At 46.2% G+C, this 25680-nt stretch overlaps 1 protein-coding gene across 1 annotated transcript in view; it reads left to right on the forward strand.

Annotated features, from left to right (window-relative positions):
• The first annotated feature begins 4113 nt into the window (after positions 1 to 4113).
• The window catches only part of LOC115476245, an 85707-nt gene continuing 64140 nt past the window's right edge, over positions 4114 to 25680 (forward strand). Inside the window, exon 1 of the mRNA XM_030212517.1 lies at positions 4114 to 4255. The gene's annotated coding sequence lies outside the window, so the exon portion shown is untranslated. The remainder of the gene's footprint in view (positions 4256 to 25680) is intronic.

Here is a 25680-nt window from a genome sequence, read left to right on the forward strand (position 1 = left end):
GTCGATAGTGGAAACGCCTGAAGTGGGTTAGGATTTTCACGCGATCCGAGGAGGTCCTGGCGCAGCATTGACTCCAGATAATAAACCAACTGGGGGATTGGAGAGTGAGCTCTTCCCCCCGAAGATATCTGGAGCAGTTTCTGTGGAGAAATTGGACCTGGTGAAGCCAATAATGTCACAATGGACGCACTATGGGAAGTGCTGCAGAATGTGAATAACTCTCTTCTTCAGATGTCAAAAATTTTTTAGGAATAAATATGTGATTATATCAATACTTAACTAACAAAGTGGAAGTCCAAGATAAAAAAAATAAAGACTTTGATTTCGGAAATGGTTTCTCTACGAAAATCAGTTAATTTGGTAATGAAGGACAATTTCTGTTTGTTGTAAAAAATTGGAACTTCTGGAGAACCAATTAAGGAAAAATAACTTGAGAAAGATAAATTTTCCTAAAATACCCTTTATATAGAGTTATATTATTAGTGACTTTTGCCATTGATTTAGATAGGAACAATGTTTTGAAATTGTATTTCCGACATATGGCTGTGTTTTTTTTTTTGGGGGGGGGGGGGGGGGTTCAAAGATAAATATATTTCCTGACATATCAAGGGAATCGCAGACTAGGAGGTGTGAACTCTTGGCTTTTAAGCCAAGAATCATTGCCCTAGGTGGGACCTTCCTAGAGTGATTCCCTTGTGTTTTATTTCCTGATTACTTATTTGTTGAACCCAGGAAATTACAAGAGTTTGTGGAGTTAAAAGAACAGATGAAGAACCCTCTGCAGCAACTTCCTTTAGTTACCACTGTACCGGCTGCAATTACCAATTAACCTTCCTCCCTCAGAAAATATGAATTGTAAGATTAACCATTCCGTGTTTTTCTTATTTTCTTTGAGATTGTTTTTCTGATCTTGGATCCCCCAATTGTGGACAATAATGTGGACTAACAAAGATGTTATTTTTCCTTAATGTTTGTTTTAATTGATATTTTCTCTTTTCTTTCCCATTTTTGTATTGGACATAAATGTAATATAAAATGAATAAATAAAATAATCATAAAAAATAGAAGGTCTCACTCACAACTTGTGTGTTGGTATTTATTTTTAGCATCCAGGTGGACTAACAGAGCAAATCACAGTAGTTCATGCTTGGGATAAAAATGGAAACTTTTTTGCCAAGGGATTTTATGGAGAGCTCTGTATGCTGAGAGCATGTTCAAAAGGATCCATAGAAACCTGACATTTGTATTATCCATGTAGTGTCCTTTAAATTGACACAGAAAAACATCAACTTTTTTTGTACTAAAAGAAATGAGGGTAGATCAAGGCCGATATGGCACACAGTTCACCCAGCAAAAGTGGTTGTTTCTGTGATTTCTGCTCCTGCAGGTTACCCTGCATGCCTTTCTGTAATTGCCACTCCATGCAGGTTACCTCCTCTCCCCTCTCCCCACACCAGTACCATTCTGTTTATTTATTTTTTGTTACATTTGTACCCTGCGCTTTCCCACTCATGCCCAGAGTCACAAGGAGCTGCCTGTGCCGGGAATCGAACTCAGTTCCTCAGTTCCCCAGGACCAAAGTCCACCACCCTAACCACTAGGCCACTCCTCAATGGGTGGCGGTAAGGGCTCCCCTCCCCCCGACATGGCCGTGCAACAAGCGCTTTACTTGCTGCATGGCCATTTCCTGCAGGAAGGCTAGACTTCCCTTTTACCAGCTGCGGTAAAAGGGGGCCTCGGTGCACTTGTAAAACACGTGCTGATGCCAGCGCCAGCCCCCTTTTGCCACAGCTTGGTAAAAGGGGCCCTGTAAGCGGGAGCAGTTATACCCGCTCAAAGGCTGGTGTAAGTGCTCAGGCCTAACAATAGGCAGTTACGCATATAACTGCATGTATTGTGTTACATGTGTGCACAAATCCTGGGCAGGTTCCTGACCCACCTCAGTCCATGCCCCCTTACAGTTACACGTTATGGATTTGCATGCACATTTTATAAAATACCAACTAAGACATCATGCATTCTCTCCCCTTCCACCTTTGAGCAGAGCTCTCATTTAAAAATTTTAAAGCAGGGCTGAAGGCCTGGCTTTTTTGCTCATGTATTTGGTCCTACCAGGGAGTAGCCACTGGGCTGTATTCTGTTGTCCTTTACTTTCCGGTCCCTTCTCCTCCTCCTCAGCCTATGTATTGTTCCCCTCCTTTTACTCTACCCTATCTCTTCTTTATGAGTATGATGTGTGAGCAACTCTCTTTCCTATCAATCTATTGTAGTTCCTTTCCTTTTTTTATTATTTTGGAATTTTTGTACACTGCTGCAATTTGAAAGTTAGTCTTAGCAGTATAGCAAATTTAAATAAACTATAAGGTCAGATGCATGCATAACTGCTATTTGGTGCCAATTACTTAGTGTCTACTACTACTACTACTACTACTATTTAGCATTTCTATAGCGCTACAAGGCATACGCAGCGCTGTACAAACATAGAAGAAAGACAGTCCCTGCTCAAAGAGCTTACAATCTAATAGATTATCAATTATTGCTAGTTAACATCTATTATCAGCTCATTATTATATTAAGTTATGAATACAACTGACCTGGTCCAGGCTGAAAGAAGCTATAAATATGGCCACAAACCTTTATGTAAAGAGAGTAAATAAAAGCAAGAGAAAAAGGAAACCGATATGGTTCTCCAAGCAAGTGGCTGAGAAAATAAAGGCTAAAGAGTTGGCATTCCTGAAATAAAGAAAAACTCAAGAAAAGGAACACGGAGAGGAATACGAAAGCGCAAGCGGAAGAACAAATGTGCAGCATTTTCCTCCTCTCCCTTCCCTTCTATACCTGTACGTTCTCCCCCCACTTCCCTTCTATCCATATGGTATTTTCTACCCTTCCCTTCTATGTGCATTGCCTCCCCCCTTCCTTTCTATTCATGTGCATTTCCCCCACTTCCCTTCTATCCATGTGTAGCATTTCCCTCATTTCCTTTCTATACATGTATGCCCCCCTCCACAAGTCCCTTCTATCCACTGCATTTTCTCCTCTCCCCTTTCATCCATGTGCATTCCCCACGTCACTTCCATCCATTCCCCTCCACACTTCTATCCATGTGCATTTCCCCCTCTCCCTTTCTTTCCATCCATCCATGTGCAGCTTCTCCCCTCCCATCACCCATTCTGGGTCCGCTATGCCTTCCTGAAGCTTTCCCTCTGCTGCGTCCTGCCTACGGGGCAACAGGAAGTTGTGACAGAAGGAAAGACACCCCAGTGCTGGCCTGAGAGAGCCTGATGTAATCATTGGCAGCAAAGCTGGCCAACACTGCAAGTCAGTGGGTGCGCGGGGGGGAGGGGGAGAGAAGAAGGTAGAAAAGCAATGCCATACCAGTACTAGGGAACAGGGGAAAGAGAAGTAAGGAGACAAAGCCGGTCTGCCGGGGGATGGGGAGAGAAACAGAGAAGCGTGGTGACTTTGTGGTGGCATTTGCAGAGCTGCCAAGTTACCCGTTCCAGGAGGGAGACTGTTTGGCCGGTCCTGGATTTCTGCCAACTTCATCCTGGCGCATTATGGTACCTGCAGCACTGATTTCAATGGAAGAATCATGGACTACAAGACCCACACTGCTTTGGGATGGAAGTTTAAAACCAGGACCGGCAAAAGCGTCTCCCTCCTGGAATGGGTAACTTGGCAGCGCTGCACTTGTCATCCTGCAGCAACGTTTACGGTTTGGCTCCAGAGCCCTAATTTTTATTAAATTGAAGATGTTTGGACTAAATGAACCAAGACTTCTTTCTCTACTACCTGTGCCCCTCTTTATTCTTCAGAACAAGCTTACTATTTATATGAATGATAATATTGGAAAGTGATAAAAAATAATAAGAAGAAAAACAGTCCTGCAGCTCCTGACTTCAGTTTGCTCTGGCACACCTTACGTGGACCCAGATGCCCCATAAAGTCAGATACACGAGACAGACAGTAGACACCTTCCCAGCAAACTGTCCTATAGCACCAACGACAGAACAGACAGAGAAAGACACCCCTTCCTGTATCTTCTCTCCTCCCCAGAAACAGATTCCCTTCTTCTTGCATTCCCTGCACACAGATGGAGTTTCGCGCATGTTTGACCCCGCCGAGGATCCGTAAGGCGCCAAGTTTGTAAATAATTTAGCAGGAAGCAAGTCGACGTGGGTCCTGACAGCTGCCTGCTGCGTCCTCTGCCGGTGTTGGTGGGCGATTTATTTCTGCACTTGGGACTAAAGAGGTACAACCCTCCCAACCGATATCCACGAGCCTTGGGATGGGGGGAGGAAGCTGGTGACACTGGGGCAGTGGGATCGGCTGGCTCTAGTACCGGGCTGCAAACGCTGATGTTGTAATGATATTACTTTAGGTGGGATAGAGATGTTCGACTTTGTCCCTTCTTCTGCCGACAAAATGCCACCACTCCTCTTTTCTCCCTGAGCACTTCCATCTGTCCGGGAAGCTTCCAAAGGCAGGGCCGCCTCAACCATTAGGCAGTCGCCTAGGGCAGCCACCTCTGGGGGTGTCAAAGAGCAGCAGAAGTCAGTCTTCTTGAGAACAACAGGGAGAAAAAAACAAAACAGGGTGGATAGGGCAGATACAGTATGATATTAATTTAAATATCTCCATGGTATAAATGGACAGCCGATGGTTATCTTTTGATTGAAAGGAAGCGTAAGACCAGAGGTTCCCATACCTATTCTGAGTGCCCCCCCCCCCCCCCCAGCTAGTTGCACTTACAGGGTATCCATAATTTTCATCCATGAGATAGGTTTGCCTGTAATGGAGGCTCTGGACAGCCTGAAAACTCAAATGGCTGAGGGTCCCCCAGTGCTGGTATGAGAACCTCTGCTGCAGACCAGGGGTCATGGAGGATGAAAGGGGGATATACTCTGGAGCACGGTAGGAAAATATTTCTTTGAGGAAAGGGTGGTAGGTGTATCGAACAGCCTCCCATTGGAGATGAGTGGGCATGAGGACTGTATCAGTATGGGACAAGCACAGACGATTTCTGAGGGAGTCCTTCCAGATATTGTTTTTAGAAAACAGTTGAAGGCACCAAGGCACATTTTTCTAAACAAGCCTTTATGGATTGCTAGTCTGGACAGTTAATTGAAGACAGCTGCTGTTTTATTGTTTTCTGATCTTTATGTTGTTTAATGTTTATGTGTATGATTTATAACCTAAGTAGAGTATAAAATTACATTTATTTTATTTATTTCCAGGCATTTGATATATCGCAAATTGATCCTATACAGGCAACTAAGCAGTTTACAACAAGCTAAGGGACTCTTTTTCAAAGGCACAGTGGAGCTACTGAGCCAAATTGGCTCTACCGCCGGGCTAGCACAGGAGCCTGGCAGTAGTTCTGAAGTGCAGTTTTCCATGGTAGAAGATAATTTTCTATTTTGTACCGTGGTGGGTGTTCCCACCGATAATCGGTTGCGCGGCCACATTGCCAGGGGGCTAGCACATGAGCCCTTACCACCTACTAAACAGGTGGCAGTAAGGGCTCAGGCAGTAAATAGCCACGCATTAATTTTAATATCAGCGCACAGCCATTTACTACCCCATTTTTTAAAAAAGGCCTTTTTACCGCAGCTTAGTAAAAGGGCCCCTAAATGCATAAGCAGATAAGAAATAAATAATATAAATATAAATAAATATAATTGAACAGTTGGTGTGGATGGGCAAACTGGATAGGCTGTATGGTCTTTATGTACTATTGTTTTCTCTTTTTCTTCTCTATGCATGGACCACATACTTGTGAACGTGTGTGTGCCCTAGAAAGTGGGCTTTTAAAAATTATGGGTGAAAGTTTATGGCAGGGGTTCTCAAACCTGTCCTGGGGGAACTCCAGCCAGTCAAGTTTTCAGGATATCCACAACAAATATACAGGGGATAAATTTGCATACCAAGGAGGCAGTGTATGCAATTGATCTCATGCATATTTGTTGTGGATATCCTGAAAACCTGACTGGCTGAGGTTCTCCCAGGACAGGTTTAGGAATCGCTAGTTTAAGGTTAGAGTCAATCTTTTAAGCTATCTGGTCCCTAAAATAGAGGCTAATTGTGATTAACATATAAAATATACTTATTACTGATGTTCACTGTGCCTTCCTTGGAAGGACGAAAAACTAAGGGCCCAGTTTACTAAGCCGTGCTAGGAAGCCATAGGAATATATGGGTGTCTCTAGCGTTAGTGTGCGCTAATTTTTAGTGCACACTAAAAACACTAGTGCACCTTAGTAAACAGGACCCTAACAATAAGGAGATTTAAGCAACCGCACAAGGGCCAGATTTTTAAAAATAGTTTGTGCTTCATGCTTTGTTTTGTCTTGGTATATACAATTACGCCCCTGTTTACAAAGCCGCGCGGCAATGCCAACACAACCTATTCAAAGTGAATGGGCTGTGTTGACATTTCTGCACCTACAGCAGCTATCGCTGCTTTGTAAACAGGGGGGGGGGGGGTTGAAACAAAAAAAATCATAACATACCATCTTTTTTCTATAAAATGTAAGAGTTTACTTTATTACAAAGTCACGGCGAAGGAGACAAAATAGATGATGCCAAAAAACTTCTACTGGACTACAAAAAAGTTCACAGCAAAGGTTTATTGATAAAATCTGGACTCGACACGAGTCATGTTTCGGCCACTTAGGCCTGCCTTAGGAGTCCCTGTGAATTATTGCTAGAGTGGTTTCTGGAATCTTCTAACCGTATGCAGCTAGCAAACTTAGAAAGGCTGTGAATAAGCAAACCTCTTGTCTCAAGGATACGCCGTCACAACGGAACAAGCGTCGTCTCAAAACCATCAAAAAGCTTACTTTATTTCATGGTGGTCTGCTAGCAATACAGATTACTACATGTGGGCATAAAAACGCAGAGTAGATGTTTTAAAAAATAATTTACACATTATTTTGACTGGTCTTATCAAATGTTTCTAATATTGTGCTCCAAAGGAGGTCCTATCAAAAAATGTAACCTGTTAAAATGTGCTTGCACTGTTTGCTTGAATGTCAGATGTGAATCCTGAAGTTTGATACTTTGTTCATAATTTGCCTTTATTTAGGCTTATTTACTTGCTGAAAACAGTTGCATTAATAATTTCTTGGGCTAATTACAGTTTGTTTTATTTATTTCATAAAATTTGTTATACCACCTTTCAATCCTAAATATGTCAAAGTGGTTTACAATATGTCAAAAAATAATCACATAAAAGCAAAACCAAAATTTAACGTCAGACAAGGATGATACACAAGTGGGAAATGTAAATAGCACGACAATTAAAAACCATTAGATATTGCTAAATAATTGGAGACGCTTCGGACAATAACCATGTAGAATGCATAATTAATAGGCTTCCTCTGCCTGCCCTGAGAACCTTCCTGCAGTCATGGCCTGCCCTCACAGAAATAAGTTGCATCAGAGGAGGTGGGACAGGGCTGCAGGAAGGCTCTTGAGGCTAGCGAAGAAAGCCTGCCTGCATTGCAGACGCTGCCTGCAATCCAAGCAAGTAATGCAGTTAACCCAATTAATTATGAGATTAACCACAATTACACTTTTTAATCATCCAACAGCCCTAATAATTAGTTCCCTCAGTTTCTTGCTGTCTTGGGACATTGTTGTGATGCCACTTTCAGTACATCGGTGGCCCATCGGACCTGCCCACTTAAAAGCACAAGGGCTCATTGGACCACAGCATCAGGGTTACAAAGCAGAATTACTACTGGCCTGCTCCAGCATCTTCAAGGCACTGCTCAGGAATATGCCACTGGGGCTGCTAAAGTGGTAACTTTTCAACACAGCGCATTTTCGGGGAGCAGGTTTGTGTTAATTTTGACAAGTGTCTCCAAATGGGTTAGTTTTGCACATTCCATGACAGTAATTAACCTCATTCCTATGCCAGGGTATGTGGAGTATGAACGCGATCTCTCAGATGTACTGTTAACGCTCACTGTAGTACTTGCATCATGCCAAAGAGAGCTTCCTTCTAGAGTTAATCAGGTGCAGCATACATGGGCAACCTGTCCAGGTATGCTTGAGAATTCTTTTCAATCAAGCCTGTGGCTCCTAATATGATGGGAGGTATTTCTATATCTTTCTGCCACTTTTTATTTGTTTCTAACTGCATTTCTTAGTACTTGAGGATCTTTTCTCTCTCTACATGATTCACAGATTCATCTCTTGGAATTAACACCTCTATGATCAGTGGTGTTCTGGCATTTTTCTCTTTTACCACTATGTCCAGTTTCCTTCCATCCAGCTTTTTATCAGTGATTATCTCCACTTCATTTTCCATAATTCTTTTAGGGTCCTGATCCCAGTGCTTTTCTGGTACAGTAATGTTTTGGCGTTTACAAAGTTTCCAGTGGATGAGATGTGCCACTTTGAGCCTTTCTGTAATGAAATTTTCTGCCATCAGAACTTCACAGCCTACTGTGAGATGAGTAACCATTTCTAACTGTGTTGTACCAGTTTTTTGTATTTATGCTGGGAGCCATCTTGTCCATAATCAACTGTGCTGGGCTACAGCTATCCGCCGCTCGTCCTTAGGTTTCAAGTCACCTCTCCGTAACCATTCTGAGAAGCAGATTGATTATGTTATGGAAGGAAATGGGCACATGTCTGCCTGCCCTTTGCTCACTTTCTAATTATCTTTGGACCTGATTTTCAGCCCTCAGGCCGCCGAGAGACTGAATCGGGGCAGGGCCACCGCCCCCCTCCCCTGGATCGCTCTCCCCCCCCCCCCCCCCCCCCCCAGATCATTGCCACAATTGAAATATCTTGTTGGCTGGCGGGGATCCTGAAGTCATGCCAGCAGAAGACGTCTTCCAAGGCTGTTCTTCTGCCGATTGCCTGCCCTTGCAGCTGCTTTTTCTTTCAGGGCATGCTCGGTTTCAAAACCAAGAATGCACACCTGAGAGGAAAAGCAGCTGCTCAGCTGAGCAAAAGAGCAGCGCTAGAGGAAGACCTGCAGTGTGTGCTCCTCCAGGTCTTCCCCAGCCTCCAAGGGGGGCCTAGCTGCTATGCCTTGGAGGCCCGGGCCCAAGGAATTTTGCCTCCCTGCCCCCCCCCCCCCCTTGGCGGCCCTGTTCAGCCCACAGCAGGCTTGTAAGCTGCTCAGAACTGTGGGCTGAACTAAGATATTCAATGCCAGGCTGGGTGCAGCTTCCGGCATTGAATATCTAGGTATATTCAGCAAGTGAACCAGATACCGACCTATATTAAGACCACTGCCTTGTTAACTCAGGGGTCCTTTTACTAAGCCGCTGCCAGTTTTTACCATGTTTGGGGAAAAAGGGCTTTTTTTCAATGGTCCGAGAAAAGGGCCTGCGGTTAAATTGAAACTAGCGCACATCTATTTACGGCCTGAGTCCTTAATGCCACCCATTGATGTAGCAGTAAGGGCTCATGCGCTACACGTTGGCGTGCTCCAGCTGCCAAATAATGCTGGAAACACCATGCTCAGTAGGAAATTTAAAAGATAATTTGTCCTGGTGGTATAGGCGCGCAACTACCACCAGGAGGGCGCACTAGCCTGGTGGTAGTCTCATTTTGGCATTCATTGCACGTGCGTGGAGCCTACCGCGCCTTTGTAAAAGGGCACCTCGGTGCATAAAGTTAGGACAGCCTTTTTGCTGTCCTAACTTTATTCACTTACTTAGCCAGTTAGTGGACTGAATATCACCGCTAACCAGTTAAGTTGCAGCTTTGCTGGACTGGTTTGTGGCAATATTCAGTGCTGCTGAATAAGTGCAGTCGGCCAGCTCTGCTGAGTTTATCCAGGCAGGAGCCCTTTCTGCCTAGTTAAATACCTTTTTTTGTAAGTTGGTAGTTAATGTCCCTGTAGTATTTTTTTTTAACTTTTTTTATTTTTAGAAAATGTACAATATATACATCAAATCAACACAATTTGAATAGTATTTAGAAACCAGGAATATACAAAAGAAGAAAAATAAAGCAAAAAATCACCAGGAAAAAAGCAAAACCTTCCCTGGCTGCTATTATAGAGCTGAAATCTAATTACTATTATAGAATTGAATTCTAATTCCCCATAGTATTTTAAAATGGAATGTGGGAGGGGAAGGTGGTGGTATAAGGGTGACACACTGGTTTGATTTTAGTATTGTGTTCTATGGTTCATTTATGCTTCTTTTATGTCATATTGTTGTGTAACGAAAAATTTCAATAAAAAGATTTACACAGATATGGCCGGATTCTATATAAGGTGCGGCAAGTAGTGAGTGTCAAATTGTGCATGCAGCCAATTTACACACGCTACTCAATTGAGTAACGAGCCAAGTAGTGATCATAATTGGCCGATAACCAATTATCACTAATTGGTAATTTTTAGGCATATTTTAAAAAGAAGTGCGTTCAGATTCCAACACATGTAGCTGAAAAGGGGGTGTGGCCATGGAAGGAGTGCAGGCATGTTGGGGTGTCAAATTTAGACGCATTATAGAATTTGGGGGAACTTGTGTACATTTAGATGCAGGTATCCCCATGCCTACCGCATCTGACTGTAGACGTGGTTTATAGAATAGCCCTATGCCAGTTATTCTGACATGCTTACGTTTTAGATGCCATTGACTGAATCTGGCCCAAAATGGAAAGAATGAGAGGCACCCTGTTTGAGGTGTGCATAAGTACGTGGAGGCATATTTAGGATCAGGGAATTTGTGTGAACATACTTTCTGTATTAATAAACATTCTGCTATAATTTCAAGATACCACTCAAACCAGGGCATATGTTCTGGGATAATCCACAGCCAGTCGTGTTTTCAGGTATTCACAGTGAATATGCATGAGAGAGATTTTACTGAAGACATAAGATAATGCAAACTTGTTTCACGTATATTCCTTCTGATTATCTTAAAAACTCATGGGCCCTTTTACTAAACCTCATAGGAGCCTACGTGTGCCCAACGCGTGTCAATTTGGAGTTACCGCCCGGCTACCGCAAGGCCCGGGCGGTAATTTCGGTTTTTTTACACGCGCTGGAAAATAGTTTTTATTTTCCTGCACGTGGCGGAAACCGGGCAGTAATCGTCATTCTACGTGCGTAGACGATTACCGTGCAGTTACCTCGTGAGACCTTACCGCTAAGTCAGTGGCTGGCGGTAAGGTCTCAGACCCAAAATGGATGCGCGCCAATTTTTATTTTGTTGCACATCCATTTTTGGCAAAAAAATTTTAAAAGGCCTTTTTTACAGGCGCGCTGAAAAATGGATCTGCGTGCGCCCAAAGCGCCCGCCTACACTAGCACAGCTCATTTTTCAGTACACCTTAGTAAAAGGACCCCTCAGTTGGCTGTGAGATCCCCAGAGCAAGTGAGTCAGGCTTACTCTAACCTTCCTAGCAGTAGTCTTGAAAGCTGTGTAATGTTTTTCCCCCTAATTTTTTTATTTATAACATTTCAAAAAAATAAACCAAGCAAATAACTTGTAGAGAAAAACCAATATAAAAAGAAACAACGTCCCATCAGGATAATAATATATGCAAAAATAATTTCTTAGTTCGAGTCCACACGTGAGAGAATTCCAGTACTATTATTTAGAGTAGTGATTTTCAACCTTTTTCATCGCATGGCACACTGACAAGGCACAAAAATTGTCAATTCAATTTAAACAGTCATCAATAAGTAGTGAGGGTAATATAGCAAATACCTTACAAGCAACCCAACACTATAATCTCTATATAAAACGCACCTCCAACGTTCTAATGAAGCCTCACTTACCCAACGTTCTAAAAGTGAAGTGGGTGAGATCGATTTTCCTCCATGAGTGTCTGCCCCGCCCACGCGTCAAACGTGATGATGTCGAGGGCGGAGCACTGACACTGAACGAATGGCATCGCTAACCCATTGCTACATGAAGGAAAAACGAAGCGGGGCACACTCTCTCTCTCTCTCACACACACTGTATCTGTGTCAAACACACTCTCTCTCTCACACTGACTGTGTCTCACATATGCACTTGCACACATTGTCATTCTGACACACACACACACTCTCTGACACACACACTCACACCCAGTCTCATTCTCTGTCACACACACACACAGTCACGCTCACACACACACTCTCTCAAACATACACACTACGAGGAAAACCTTGCTAGCGCCCGTTTCATTTGAGTCCGAAACGGGCCTTTTTTACTAGTCTCTTATAACACATGAACACAAACATAATAAAATATTATTACTCCTTCACAACCTCAGCGGTGACTCGTTTCACATGGATACATTACACCATGACTCACCTGCCTCTGTTTTTAAATTTTATTCATTTTTATTTAATACTCTATTTTTTTTTTATATGTATATAATTTTGCTTAGAAGTAGTTCTGGAAAACTTGTTGCTAGTGCTTCAAATAATTAAAATTGACAGCTTCAATGTGAAGGACCAAACGCCAACATGCGCCATGTTTCGCCATCCGCTGCTTCAAGGTGCGGTCCTGTGGGCCAATCACTCATCATCCCTTTGCGTTATTTGGAGCACTGGTAACAAGTTCTTCAGAACTACTTCTAAACAAAATTATATACATATGAAAAAAATAGAAGATTAAATAAAAATGAATAAAATTTCAAAACAGAGGCGGGTGAGCCATGGTGTAATGTATCCATGTGAAACAAGTCGCCACTGAGGCCATGAAGGAGTAATGATACTTTATTATGTTTGTGCTAGTGTTTTATAAGAAATTATAGTGTTGGGTTTGTAAAGTATTTGCAAAAATTGTCAAGGCACACCATCAGTTTTTTAAGGATATATATTTTTATTATTTTAACAAATGAGTATTAACATTGCGTTTAAAGTTCAATATTTAAATTTTTAATCATTGTGTTATTTTTATAGTTGAATATTTTTGTTGAAGACACAAGTTGGTAAAAGGACCATACACTTTAAAGATAACAAAATTAACCACAAATAACATACATTCAAAAACAAAACATTTTAAATGAATACCCACCCCCACAGTGCTGGTGGTGATCACATCCCTTCACTGAATCGGATCTGTAGGTCTAAATTCTTTTATAATAGACTTCCAACAGGCACACAATTATACAACTACCCCCGTAATGACAATGTAATGAGATCATACCAAGTGGACACAATCTGACTGTCACACAATTTTCACTGTGTAATAATCCGGTTAAAATTTGTGATGAGAACTAGCAAACTGCTACAGGAATACACACATTGAACCCAAGGGCTCACCATAATTGAGTCAGTTATCAATGTATGACCAAGTTAAAGTAGATTTAGTGTGAAGGTTCCATTAACTTCCTTGTGGTATATGAGTACACAAACTGGGGAATTTAGCCTGTCTGTTCTTCCCTTGTACCTTTTTTCCTGCAGCAGTGGGCAGCGATTCAGTCAGCTTGCTTGCGCCAACCCAAGCCCCTCTGTCTGATGTTTCCCACCTATGTGGAAGCAGGAAGTTACATCAGAGAGAAGACTCGGGGTTGGCAGTAGCAGGCTTTTTGAATCGCTACAGCTGACCGCTACAGAAGAAATGTTGCGTTGCTGGCTGGGGATGGGACAGGAGTAACCGAAAACTCCCACGCTGATTTGGAGAAACAAAGAAAAAAATCTAAGGGAGAAAAATATCCTGAAGGAGCTTAAAGGGGAAAAAAAGACAGTAATGGCCTAAAGTGCATATCAATGAACACCCCTGATTGAACGTCCATTGCCTGCTGTCCTTTCCTGACCCATAATCTGTTTCAAAAGTGGCAATTAATGTGCATCTGGTTAGTAATTTAGAAGGTGCTGATGCTAAATGGACACAGGGAGACCAAGTAATGGTGCTCTTGCCTTCTGTAGATGCTGGTATGCCTGTGAAGACCCCGTGGCCTAGCAAGGAACAGAACAAGAGTGTGGGAGATAAAATGGCAACTAAACACGTGTTGACACTTGTTACCCTCCAGGAGGCAGTGGTCAAAGATCTTACAAAATCTCCCTTATATCTTGGATGGTAAACTTTTTAAACTCCATGCTGTGATTGACGATAGTAAGGGTGTGCTGGAGGCGCATTCACATAGGATTGAACAAGTGGAGGAAAGAGTATTGGCTCAGAAAGATCAACTGGGCGCCGCTGGGTGCAGGAGTTGGAGAAACAGTGCTGGTATTTAGCTGAAAGGATTGTGGACCAAGAAAACAGGAGCAGGAAGAACAATGTTCATATCATCGGTGTCCCAGAATCTGTCAAAGAAAAGGAGCTGTGGGACCTGGTGGAGGAATGGATACCTAAGGAGTTGGAGCTGGAACTCGATGGCCCATGGCTCAAGGTGGAGCATGTCCACAGGGTTTGGGCAGTTTGAGTGGCAAAGGAGAGGCCTTTATCCGGATTTAGGCTGGAGTGAGCTTCGACGGCAACTCCAATAGTTGGGAAGTAGGACTGATTTGGGGGCGGACTTTTATAGTCTGTGCCCCAAAATTGGCAGGAAGGGAGAGAGATTAAAACACTGATATACTTAATCATGAAGAAATGGAAACTGTGCCGAGTGCCAGATTCAAACTTGGCCACCTTGTTGGGCAGAATATGTCAACATTGTAAGTAGCACAGTATGCCATAATATGTACTGTTATCTGAATATTTTTTTATTGATATTGTCTGCGTCCAGATTGATCTTGTTGTACACTGCCTGGGGTGAATTTCTTCTAAAAGGTGGTAAATAAATCCCGTTACAAAAATAAAATAAGTGCCGAAAAGACTCAGTTATTGCAGAAGTACTGGCAGAAATGGGTCCTGGAATATAAGACTAGTAAATAGCAGCTCTTCCAAGACTTTTCAGTTAAAGTATCAGAGCAACTAAGATTGTTGGCGCCCTATTGCATTCAGCTTTATCAGCGGGGGATCCGGTTTGCAATGCAGTACCCAACAAGAGTATGAGAACATTCATGACAGCAAGACTCTTGTTCTTGTAAAACCAGAGTAGCTTAAAGTTTTCTTTTCTGGAGAAGATGCCCAAATCAACTGGCCAAGCACTGACTCCACTTGAGTAGAGGAAACATATGTCAGGCAAGTTTGATTTGACTGTTACCTTGTGGTTCCGCCAGACTATGATCTCTCGCCTGACAAGACACTTTGCTGTTAACCAGTCCAATTTTGTGCATAACTTCATGCCTGTACTTAGTATGGTCGTTGGATTTATATGGAGTGGAGGGGCACATATAAGGCAAGTTTTCTTGACTGATAACATATTGTTCACAGTTAGCTGGTCTACTATTGTGCCAGATTTCCTGTCAGCTCTTCTGATTTACTTGGATGTATTAAAAAGCAAACAAAACAATAAAAACCAAACAAGGATGGCACAGTGCTCTCAGTTGTAATACCCCAGGGTGAAGTAACAAAAAGCAGTGCCTTTGCTTCTGGGTTTCATGACATATATCTGGAAAAATAAAGATATTTTTCCCTTTAAACCATTTTCTGAAATATTATTTTCAAAACAGAGATAAAACAGTCTCTTTCAGAAATATCAAAGTCACACGTAGAGTAGCATTTAAACGGTCTGTTACAAACACTTTATTTCTTGATATATCCAATGAGTCTGTTTAAATTTCACCATCTGACACTGTGTTCCCTCTAAACTGTGTGCACGTGCGAGCACACGCAGGTGAGAAAGGGAGTGCACATGCCTAGCAACTGCATGCACAAAATTTTTGCAATCTTTTTTTATTGTGAACATAAGCTATACTGTCCACATTGTGAGTCAAGGCTGAAAACCTGTGCACAAAACGTTTTTCATTCACACATGGGCCAGCAAAAATTAGAGAGAACATTGACACCCTTGAAACATGCCCCCCCCCCCCCCCCAGCAGATAATATATTTGGACAATTGTAGGTATTAATTCCTCTGACAGCATTAAAATTTCCTGCAAATAACTTTTAAACATATCTTTAGCAGATATATGTGGTTCCTTTGGAAAGTTTAATAACCTCAAGTTCACACTTCTAATCACATTATCAGCATTTTCCAGTTTAGCACAAATACAGCTCACATCCTTCACCTATACGATTGAACACATAGGCGTCCTTTTACCAAGCTACGAGAAAAAGGGCCTTGCAATAGCGGTGGGGGCCGTTTTTCCCGCACACCAGGGCCATTTTTAGCGCAGCGGGTAAAAAAGCCCCCAGACACACAAGGCCTCTTACCGCATGGCCATGTGGCGGGAAGCCCTTACTGCCACCCACTGAGGTGGAGATAAGAGCTCCTGTGCTAACCCGGCAATAACTGGGCAGCATGCGGCGATGCCCGATTACTGCTGGGTTATCGCTGTGCAAGCCATTTCCGGGGATTTTCTTTTAACCCTGGAAATGGCACGCGCTTAGGGCGGGACTACTGCCGGCAGCCGCGTTGGTCTGGCGGTAGTCCTGGTAGAGCGAGCGGTAAGCCCGCATTAGGCTTACCGCCGCTGTGTAAAAGTGTCCCATTGCCTTTGAGAAATCGAGAAAACTGTGTAATGTTGACCTTGACCACTAGAGGACCTCAGCTGACTACACATCTTCTTTTAGAGGACATGTGTGGTACCAGCCTGGCTGAATTAACTGCTAAAAGAATTCTTTCACTACAAGAATGCAAACATTTTTGACTAAGGTGTATGCCTGTGTTTTTTTTTTTTAAGGCGGCTCTTTATATCGAACTCCAGGTGTGATCTAACACCTTATATTTTTACATGTTAATGAGTTTAGCTGCAAGGGATTTTGAAGACATTGCTTCTGCCTCTGCCCTATCCACACCTACACATAAAAACACTCCTTTCTATTGTGCCACCATTAATTTAAACAGTTTTAAAAGAAGATCTGAAGGAATATTGAGTTGCGCTCTGGAAGCCTCCTCATGTTCCGGAGCCTACTGCTTTTCAAACATCTGACTCCACAGCCTGTCAGGTTTTCAATACGTATGAGACAAATTTGCATTGGAGACTCAGTATATGTGCTTTTATGTCATGCATTTTGATTGCGGTTATACTGAAAATCCAACTGCCTGTCGGACCACTAGGACGGGTTAAGGCATGTGCAGAATATTTCTTTGCGTAACTGAGAGAAAGAGTTTTGGAACTGGTCTCATGGCAACGACGTGCCTAGATTACGTGCGCCTACTTACTCCATGTCTATAGTGGGTATAAATGGATGTGCCTAAACGCAGGAACTTGCACGCACAACTAACAATATTATATCAAGTGCGCACATGTGTAGTCAGAACGCCCTTACCCCACTGATACCCCTCCAGTGTTAATGCCCCCTTGCAGTTAAGCGCTAGAGTACTTAGGTACTGAGGGGGCCCCTTTACTAAGCTGCGGTAGGGTTATTGCACGGGTAGCACCCAGTAAATCAACACTACTGCCAGGGTAGCGCGGGCGCCCTGTGGTAGTTTCAAAGTTAGCGCACGCTGATTCCCACGCTAGAAAATAATTTTCTATTCTCCGAGGACAAGCAGGCTGCTTGTTCTCACTGATGGGTGACGTCCACGGCAGCCCCTCCAATCGGAAACTTCACTAGCAAAGTCCTTTGCTAGCCCTCGCGCGCCCGCGCGCACCGCGCATGCGCGGCCGTCTTCCCGCCCGAAACCGGCTCGAGCCGGCCAGTCTTCTTTTGTCCGCACTCGGTACGGTCGTGTTTTCGCCGTGTCGAGCCCCGGAAAGTCGACCTCGCGCGTCCAATTTGTTTGAACGTGTTTTTTTTCCTTCGGGAAAGCTTTGTCCTAGTCGGGAAGTGCTCCGGAAACCCCCCGCCGGGTTTCGTGTAAATCCTCCCCGTACTTCCAGCTTTTTTGCCCCGGTAAGTTTTCTTTCGTCGTCGGGGTAGGCCTTTTTTCGGCCTCGGTCGAGATTTTTTCTCCCTCTAAATTTGGTGCTTCAAATTTCGCCATTTCGGCTTTTGATTTCGCCGGCGTGATTTTTCCGCCCATGACATCGAAGCCTTCCAGCGGCTTCAAGAAGTGCACCCAGTGCGCCCGGGTTATCTCGCTCACTGATCGACACTCGTCGTGTCTTCAGTGTCTGGGGGCCGAGCACCGCCCTCAGAACTGCAGTCTGTGTTCCCTGCTTCAAAGGCGGACTCAGGTAGCGAGACTAGCCCAGTGGAACGTGTTGTTCTCGGGCTCTTCGTCGGCATCGGCACCGGGATCTTCGAGTGCATCGACGTCGTCAGCGTCCAGACCATCTTCCTCGGCCGCCCCTGCATCGAGTGCATCGAGGCATCGGGCCTCTGCATCGGCGCCGAGACATCGGATAGCTGCATCGACGTCGGTGGTACCAGGACCTCGTCTGCTGATGTCGTCGGACGGTGGTGCATCGGGTGGAGTGCAGGTGAGGGCTGTCCATTCCCCTGCTGGTGGCGGTGAGCCCTCGGGTGGGTCTCCGCCTACCCTGAGGGCTCCTGCGGTACAGCCCCCCCGAGATCGACCTTCTTCAGTCTCGGCCCCGAGGAAGCGACGGGTGGATTCGACGTCCTCCTCGTCGGTGCCGGGGAGCTCCGGTGACATGCTTCGGAAGAAATCGAAGAAGCATCGACACCGGTCTCCTCCCCGTGTCGGCACCGAGAGCTCTGGGTCGCCGAGGGATTCGGCACCCAGCAGGCATCGGCACCGAGAGGACCGCTCACCCTCTGTTCAGGAGGTGTCGATGCGCTCCGCTCTGGACAGCCCGGAACAGCCTCCACGCCCGGAACAGGTACTGACGTCGACGCCTGCATCGACCTCTCAGCCTTTCTCTGCAGCCGCTCTAAACGAGAGCCTCCGGGCCGTTCTCCCAGAGATTCTGGGAGAGCTGTTGCGCCCTACCCCTCCGGTACCGGCGGTGCTTGCGCCACCGGTACCGTCGAGCGTGGCGCCGGCTGGCCCATCGCCCAGGTTGAGGTCCCCGACGTCGGTACCGCGTGCGGTACCGACCGCGGCCACCTCCCAGGAAGGCTCCCCGACTACGTCGGCGGAGGGAGCTTCGCCGATGCGGGCGAGGGAGTCTACCTCTCGACGCCCCCATCGTGGACGGGGTTCCACGGAGTCGAGCAGGGCGAGGTTGCAGACACAGGTCCGTGAACTTGTGTCTGACACCGAGGGTGAGGCCTCGTGGGAGGAAGAGGAAGATCCCAGATATTTCTCTGACGAGGAGTCTGGGGGTCTTCCGTCTGATCCCACTCCCTCTCCTGAGAGACAGCTTTCTCCTCCCGAGAGTCTGTCTTTTGCCTCCTTTGTCCGGGAGATGTCTACGGCCATCCCCTTCCCGGTGGTTGTGGAGGACGAGCCCAGGGCTGAAATGTTTGAGCTCCTGGACTATCCTTCTCCACCTAAGGAAGCGTCCACTGTTCCCTTGCACCATGTCCTGAAGAAGACATTGCTTGCGAACTGGACCAAACCATTAACTAACCCCCACATTCCCAAGAAGATCGAGTCCCAGTACCGGATCCATGGGGACCCAGAGCTGATGCGCACTCAGTTGCCTCATGACTCTGGAGTTGTGGATTTGGCCCTAAAGAAGGCTAAGAGTTCTAGGGAACATGCTTCGGCGCCCCCGGGCAAGGACGCTAGAACCTTAGACTCCTTTGGGAGGAAGGCCTACCATTCCTCTATGCTCGTGTCCAAGATCCAGTCTTACCAGCTCTACACGAGCATACACATGCGGAATAATGTGCGGCAGTTGGCGGGCTTGGTTGATGCTCTTCCCCCTGAGCAAGCCAAGCCTTTTCAGGAGGTGGTCAGGCAGCTGAAGGCGTGCAGAAAATTCCTGGCCAGAGGAGTTTATGACACTTTTGATGTTGCGTCCAGGGCCGCTGCTCAAGGTGTGGTGATGCGCAGGCTCTCATGGCTGCGTGCCGCCGACCTGGAGAATAGAGTCCAGCAGCGGATTACGGACTTGCCTTGCCGTGCGGATAACATTTTTGGCGAAAAAGTCGAGCAGGTGGTAGAGTCTCTCCACCAGCGGGACACCGCATTCGACAAGTTCGCCCGCCGGCAGCCTTCAGCTTCTACCTCTACAGGTAGACGATTTTTCGGGGGAAGGAAGACTGTTCCCTATACTTCTGGCAAGCGTAGGTACAATCCTCCTTCCCGACAGCCTGCGGCCCAGGCTAAGCCCCAGCGCGCTCGCTCTCGTCAGCAGCGTGCGAATCAGCAAGGCCCCGCGGCTCCCCAGCAAAAGCAAGGGGCGAGCTTTTGACTGGCTCCAGCAGAGCATAGCCGACATCCAAGTGTCAGTGCCGGGCGACCTGCCTGTCGGAGGGAGGTTGAAAGCTTTTCACCAAAGGTGGCCTCTTATAACCTCCGATCAGTGGGTTCTCCAAATAGTCCGGCAAGGATACACCCTCAATTTGGCCTCTCAACCTCCAAATTGTCCACCGGGAGCTCAGTCCTACAGCTTCCAGCACAAGCAGGTACTTGCAGAGGAACTCTCCGCCCTTCTCAGCGCCAATGCGGTCGAGCCCGTGCCATCCGGGCAAGAAGGGCTGGGGTTCTATTCCAGGTACTTCCTTGTGGAAAAGAAAACAGGGGGGATGCGTCCCATCCTAGACCTAAGGGCCCTGAACAAATATCTCGTAAAAGAAAAGTTCAGGATGCTTTCCCTGGGCACCCTTCTCCCCATGATTCAGCAAAACGATTGGCTATGCTCTCTGGACTTGAAGGATGCCTACACACACATCCCGATACTGCCAGCTCACAGACAGTATCTGCGATTTCAGCTGGGCGCACGCCACTTCCAGTACTGTGTGCTACCCTTTGGGCTCGCCTCTGCGCCCAGGGTGTTCACAAAGTGCCTAGCTGTGGTAGCAGCGGCGCTTCGCAGGCTGGGGGTGCACGTGTTCCCATATCTCGACGATTGGCTGGTGAAGAACACATCCGAGGCAGGAGCCCTGCAGTCCATGCAGATGACTATTCGCCTCCTGGAGCTACTGGGGTTTGTGATAAATTACCCAAAGTCCCATCTTCTCCCAGTGCAGAAACTCGAATTCATCGGAGCCCTGCTGGATTCTCGGACGGCTCGCGCCTATCTCCCAGAGGCGAGGGCCAACAACTTGTTGTCCCTCGTCTCGCGGGTGCGAGCGTCCCAGCAGATCACAGCTCGGCAGATGTTGAGATTGCTGGGCCACATGGCTTCCACAGTTCATGTGACTCCCATGGCCCGCCTTCACATGAGATCTGCTCAATGGACCCTAGCCTCCCAGTGGTATCAGGCCGCCGGGGGTCTAGAGGACGTGATCCACCTGTCCACGAGTTTTCTCGAATCCCTGTATTGGTGGACGATTTGCTCCAATTTGACTCTGGGACGTCCCTTCCAAATTCCTCAGCCTCAAAAAGTGCTGACCACGGATGCGTCTCTCCTGGGATGGGGAGCTCATGTCGATGGGCTTCACACCCAAGGAAGGTGGTCCCTCCAAGAAAGCGATCTACAGATCAATCTTCTGGAGTTGCGAGCGATCTGGAACGCTCTGAAGGCTTTCAGAGATCGGCTGTCCCACCAAATTATCCAAATTCAGACAGACAATCAGGTTGCCATGTACTATGTCAACAAGCAGGGGGGCACCGGATCTCGCCCCCTGTGTCAGGAAGCCGTCAGCATGTGGCTCTGGGCTCGCCGTCAAGGCATGGTGCTCCAAGCCACATATCTGGCAGGCGGTAAACAACAGTCTGGCCGACAGGTTGAGCAGGATTATGCAACCTCACGAGTGGTCGCTCAATTCCCGTGTGGTGCGACAGATCTTCCAGGCGTGGGGCACCCCCCTGGTGGATCTCTTCGCATCTCAAGTGAACCACAAGGTCCCTCAGTTCTGTTCCAGGCTTCGGGCCCACGGCAGACTGGCGTCGGATGCCTTCCTCCTGGATTGGGGGGAAGGTCTGCTGTATGCTTATCCTCCCATTCCTCTGGTGGGGAAGACTTTGTTGAAACTCAAGCAAGACCGAGGCACCATGATTCTGATTGCTCCCTTTTGGCCGCGTCAGATCTGGTTCCCTCTTCTTCTGGAGTTATCCTCCGAAGAACCGTGGAGATTGGAGTGTTTTCCGACCCTCATCACGCAGGACGAAGGGGCTCTGCTGCATCCCAACCTCCAGTCCCTGGCTCTCACGGCCTGGATGTTGAGGGCGTAGACTTTGCCTCTTTGGGTCTGCCAGAGGGTGTCTCCCGCATCTTGCTTGCTTCCAGGAAAGACTCCACTAAGAGAAGTTACTTCTTTCATTGGAGGAGGTTTGCCATCTGGTGTGACAGCAAGGCCCTAGATCCTCGCTCTTGTCCTACACAGACCCTGCTTGAATACCTTCTCCACTTGTCTGAGTCTGGTCTGAAGACCAACTCCGTAAGGGTTCACCTTAGTGCAATCAGTGCATACCATTACCAAGTGGAAGGTAAGCCGATCTCAGGACAGCCTTTAGTTGTTCGCTTCATGAGAGGTTTGCTTTTGTCAAAGCCCCCTGTCAAGCCTCCTACAGTGTCATGGGATCTCAATGTCGTTCTCACCCAGCTGATGAAACCTCCTTTCGAGCCACTGAATTCCTGCCATCCGAAGTACTTGACCTGGAAGGTCATTTTCTTGGTGGCAGTTACCTCGGCTCGTAGAGTCAGTGAGCTTCAGGCCCTGGTAGCCCAGGCCCCTTACACCAAATTTCATCACAACAGAGTAGTCCTCCGCACTCACCCTAAGTTTCTGCCAAAGGTTGTGTCGGAGTTCCATCTGAACCAGTCAATTGTCTTGCCAACATTCTTTCCCCGTCCTCATTCCTGCCCTGCTGAACGTCAGCTGCACACATTGGACTGCAAGAGAGCATTGGCCTTCTATCTGGAGCGGACACAGCCCCACAGACAGTCCGCCCAATTGTTTGTTTCTTTTGATCCCAACAAGAGGGGAGTGGCTGTAGGGAAACGCACCATATCCAATTGGCTAGCAGATTGCATTTCCTTCACTTACGCCCAGGCTGGGCTGGCTCTTGAGGGTCATGTCACGGCTCATAATGTTAGAGCCATGGCAGCGTCGGTAGCCCACTTGAAGTCAGCCACCATGGAGGAAATTTGCAAAGCTGCGACGTGGTCATCTGTCCACACATTCACATCTCATTACTGCCTGCAGCAGGATACCCGACGTGACAGTCGGTTCGGGCAGTCAGTTCTTCAGAACCTGTTTGGGCTTTAGGATCCAACTCCACCCCCCGAGGGCCCTGTTTGTTCTGTTCCAGGCTACACTCTCAGTTAGTTGGTAAATTTTTTAGGTCAATCTCAGTTATGTCCTCGCCGTTGCGAGGCCCAATTGACCAATGTTGTTGTTTTGAGTGAGCCTGGGGGCTAGGGATACCCCATCAGTGAGAACAAGCAGCCTGCTTGTCCTCGGAGAAAGCGAATGCTACATACCTGTAGAAGGTATTCTCCGAGGACAGCAGGCTGATTGTTCTCACAAACCCGCCCGCCTCCCCTTTGGAGTTGTGTCTTCCCTTGAAGTGTATTGTCTTGCTACATACTGGACTGGCCGGCTCGAGCCGGTTTCGGGCGGGAAGACGGCCGCGCATGCGCGGTGCGCGCGGGCGCGCGAGGGCTAGCAAAGGACTTTGCTAGTGAAGTTTCCGATTGGAGGGGCTGCCGTGGACGTCACCCATCAGTGAGAACAATCAGCCTGCTGTCCTCGGAGAATACCTTCTACAGGTATATAGCATTCGCTTTTTCTACTGCGGGGGCATTCCCGGCGGTAATTGGCAGCACGGCCACATTAACGCGCGTTGTCTGATTGCCGCAGGAGTAGCGCTTGAGCCCTTACTGCTAAGTAAATAGGTGGCGTTAAGGGCTCAGGTAGTAAATTGCCGCATGTTACTTTTAATATTAGCATACGGCCATTTAGCGCCCCATTAAAAAGAGACCTTTTTTTACCCACTGCGGTAAAAAACATGCCCCGGCATGCGCTAATTTCACGCATCCAAACTAGCGCAGGCCACTTTTTACCGCAGCTTGGTAAAAGGGCCCCTAAGTTACAGAATTGTGCCTAAGTGTACTTAACATACCTTGCCGCTTCACCCCCGTTTTGGTGCGTAACCTCCATTATAGCATGGAAGCTAGACGCCAAATTGGCACTTAACTTTTGTACTCTATTTATTTATTTGTTACATTTGTATCCCACATTTTCCCACCTATTTGCAGGCTCAATGTGGCTTACATAGTACCGTGGGGTTACCATATGGCTCCAGAAAAAGGAGGACGGATTGAGCCAGCCGGGTTTTACTTCCATTGCTTTCCATTGAAAGCAATGGAAGTAAAATCCGGCTGGCTCAATTACTTCCATTGAAAGCAATGGAAGTAAAACCCGGCTGGATCAATCCGTCCTCCTTTTTCTGGAGCCATATGGTAACCCTACGGAAGGCGTTCACCAGCTCCGGTACAGAAACAAATACAAAGTGATGTTGTAGTCTAATAAGGTTCATGTGTTACAGACACATTGGGAATAGCAGAGAAGGAGAGTTATATAGTGTTTGCGATGAGCTTTGGTTACATTGTGTTGCAGGGTAGAATTAGAAGGATTATGCCTGAATAGTTATCAGTACCGTTCAATGGCACTATAAAAAGTGGTATTGTTATTATTAACTTGAGATTCAAAGCCTTGTTGACCTGGGACCACCCACACCCCCCTCCCATCTACTCCATCGCCATGAGAGAGGACAACTTTTTCTTGACAGGCAGCTGCAGGTTAAAAAAAATAACAGCCCTGGCTGACCTCACACACCCTTCTGCAGTAACACATCAGTGTTATTAGCATAAAACACCTGTTTTAACACCCAGTTTATGTAAGGCATAATTTCCTTCATTATACTGGGTGTTAACATTGGCAGATAATGCCCCCATTTAAAACTGGCTGTTAATGTGGCTTAGTGAACAGTTTTAATGCAGCTTAGGGAGTATTTTTTATAAAGGTTCTGTAATGTAAAACAGCTGTTATGCATGCTCCAGAAGGGTCTTATAACATTGCCGAAAATATGTGTACTTATAAAGGAGGTGCAGAGCAGTGATATATGTTAGTTTTAGGCAGGGCTTTTTTTGAAGGGGTACTTAGGGGTATAGAGTACCGGCACTTTTCCCATTGTCTGCTAAAATTGGCCCATGGTCCCCAAGTTTTAATGAAAAAGCTCAGGCTCTACACAACAATTCTGCCTTGTCATAGATTCTGAAAGGTGGCCTGGCATTTGAGTACCAGCACCTTTTTTGCTAGAAAAAAACGCACAGATTTTAGGCATTGCTGAAATGGGACTGGCACTATTCTGTAAAGGTCACTGAAATTTTGAACGCAATCCTTAGATGCAAGCACAAAGTAATTACTTAATAAGCCAATTAACATCAATTATTGGTATTAATCAGCAATGATTTGGATTTGTATGAGCTTCTGTCTGTGCTCTATTCTATAAAGTTGTGCACCAGAATTCTCGTGTGCAACCCAAAGGGGGTGTGATCATGAGAGGTGCATGGGCGGATCAGGGGTGTGCCCATAATTTTAGTTTTGATGATAGAGAATTCTGGGGTTGCACACTCAACCTGTGCATCAGAATTTAAACTAGGTTTTACTTGGTGTAAGTCCATGTGCCCAAAATTGGTCGTGGGAATCAGCTCTAAGCAGTATTCAGTACAGATCTTACATCTGGTGCATTTTACTGACTCTGACCCTTATTGATTGTACTTAATAAAAAATCTTGCACTTT

The sequence above is a fragment of the Microcaecilia unicolor genome, chromosome 8, assembly GCF_901765095.1.
Source record: "Microcaecilia unicolor chromosome 8, aMicUni1.1, whole genome shotgun sequence".
In the NCBI taxonomy this organism is placed as follows: Eukaryota; Metazoa; Chordata; class Amphibia; order Gymnophiona; family Siphonopidae; genus Microcaecilia; species Microcaecilia unicolor.